This window comes from Cherax quadricarinatus, chromosome 19 (assembly GCF_038502225.1).
Source record: "Cherax quadricarinatus isolate ZL_2023a chromosome 19, ASM3850222v1, whole genome shotgun sequence".
NCBI classification, from domain to species: Eukaryota; Metazoa; Arthropoda; class Malacostraca; order Decapoda; family Parastacidae; genus Cherax; species Cherax quadricarinatus.
This window is the reverse complement of record NC_091310.1, coordinates 31,678,007-31,680,506: the sequence shown is the minus strand read 5'-3', so window position 1 is coordinate 31,680,506 and position 2,500 is coordinate 31,678,007. Positions and strand designations below refer to the sequence as shown.

The 2,500-nt window shown below is 31.9% G+C and overlaps 1 protein-coding gene across 1 annotated transcript in view; it reads left to right on the top strand.

Moving 5' to 3' along the window:
• LOC128688105 (opioid-binding protein/cell adhesion molecule-like) overlaps positions 1-1,896 on the top strand; it is a 360,262-nt gene extending 358,366 nt beyond the window's left edge. Inside the window, exon 9 of the mRNA XM_070086636.1 lies at positions 1-1,896. This exon is cut by the window's left edge and continues 1,016 nt beyond it. The gene's annotated coding sequence lies outside the window, so the exon portion shown is untranslated.
• The last annotated feature ends 604 nt before the right edge of the window (positions 1,897-2,500 follow it).

Here is a 2,500-nt window from a genome sequence, read left to right as displayed (position 1 = left end):
TCCAGAACTAATCAGTCTGTTGAGACAGAACTCCACCCAGTTCACGAGTGCGGATCAAGTGTCGAATCCAATATTATATACGTAAAAAAAATGTTGTGGTTTGTCTTTATTTCAGCAACTGCAGAAGAGCAGTCTCGGTGGATATCACAAAAACTACAGAGGTTCAGTTTCTCTGGAGATTTCCCCAACCTTGAGCAGAGTCGATTTCGCAAACCTTGTTTTTTATTATTCTCACTGAAAATCTCTGTTGTTGTAATGTGTCCTAGTCCATGCTGAGCCGAGATAAGAAAGAATTTGTGAAAGTTATTCGTGGCAAATGCACCGCGTCGGAAGTTTTGGATAAATCACTGGAGGAGGAGGAGGAGTAGGCAAGGATAAAGAGTCATTGAATGAAGTTACGGCTCCAAGCTGCACAAAAACACAATGTGTTTGAAAACCCGGATGTGATAAACAGCGTGAAACAACATTTCGTTGAAAATTACTAAACATTAGTGGAAATCGAGCTAGATTTAGAGAACTGTCAAGGCATGGAGGTTGCACCTACCACATGCAAGATTTTAAACAAAATGCGATTGATAGATAAAAAAAAAGTATTGAAGAGTGCATTGAACAAACTATTAATGATAAAAGACATATACGATAAACAAGACTACAATTTTCCCATTTAGAGAAGAGAATATGAAAATTATATGTCAAAGCTTTAAGCTGTATAACCAGTTAAGTCTTATATACATTTGGATGTCAATAGTGTCAGTTTTTGATGATTAAACTGGAAACAAAAATTTTTGTTGCCCTTCATAACTACAGAAAAAAATTATACCTCAATATGAATATATATCATATGTATAACATGTATAATTATATATATACATATATATATACCTATACCCTAATCAAAAATTATTATATTTTCTTTTGGTTAAGTGTGGATAGAGAAAAAAATGTAAATCAAATTTGTAGTGGATTTTCATTGTTGTTTATGTAATCTGTGACATGTTCTTTTGTTCATTGTTCAGGAGATGCCACAAATGTGTGTTGTGTGTGTGTGTGTGTGTGTGTGTGTGTGTGTGTGTGTGTGTGTGTGTGTGTGTGTGTGTGTGTGTGTGTGTACACACTCTCGTTAAGCTGTGGATTCCGCCAACGAGAGGAGTCTCTTTGGTCCAATATTCAATAAGTTTCCTGAGGAGAAGACGAGAGAGTACTTCATAATTGTGCCCAGTAAAAACCAGAGTCCAACAGTGGCTCGACACCTTAAGCATAAGTTTCCCTCTTCATTCTTTTCCCAGTAAAGATACCATGAACTGGTTTACAAAGGCCTGTGAGCAAACACTAGGCCATTCTTATTACAAAATATCCTAGTGTTTACCCAGAACCGAAACGTTTTCTAATAAATGTATACTGTGTTTGATCCGTGTCTTTCTGAACCAATTTGCCGGTATCTTTTATCAAGGCTTATACCAATGCTATGAATAACTGCATAAAACAAGTAATGTTACCATATTCTTGTAGGTGACCTTCAGCGCTGAACGAGATTGGCAGTCCACAAAACTTATGATATCGAGTATATTCGAACTGATATTTGGTGAAAAAGTTTGGTTGTTAAGGCTAACGTGAGCCTCTGGTGAGATATTAAAGTATACAGTAATGCTTGTTATATTGTCATTATTATCAATAAATTTTTAATAGTAAGGGAATCATCATCGATATTATTATTATTAATGAAATCGTTTACATTACAAAAGCTAAGTAATAATTTCATTTTGAAGAAAGAATTAAAGTTACGCTTAGAATTAATGATTTGTAGGTCAAGAAAAACTAAGGCTGTCAGATGTGTTAACGTGTACCTTTGTCCCTTTATGTATACACACACACACATATATATATGTATATATATACATATATATATATATATATATATATAGATATATATATATATATATATATATATATATATATAGATATATATATATATATATATGTAAAGTAAAAGGACACAAGTGCAACTAATGTGACATTTATTGTGGCAACGTTTCGCTCTCCAGGAGCTTTATCAAACCATTACAAACAATACATGGACACAGAGGGTATATAAAGGCTCTGAGTGAGGTGCAATACTAGTGAGGTAACATTTCGATGTTCACTAGTGGTGGTAGTAGTAGTAGTAGTAGTAGTAGTAGTAGTAGTAGTAGTAGTAGTAGTAGTAACAAAAATAATACAATAAGGAAGAGCAATTAATTCGTACATGAGTAAAAGGATATAAAAGCTATTACTTGGGTAACATAAAAATAGGTTGGACAAATATAGACTGGAAACAGGAAAGAGGTTCAGGTTTTTTTTTTTTTTTTTTTTTTTTTTTTTTTTTTTCTCATGTGTATTGTACTATCTATATATATATATATATATATGTATATATATATATATATATATATATATATTATATATATATATATATATATATATATATATATATATATATACATATATATATATGTATATATAT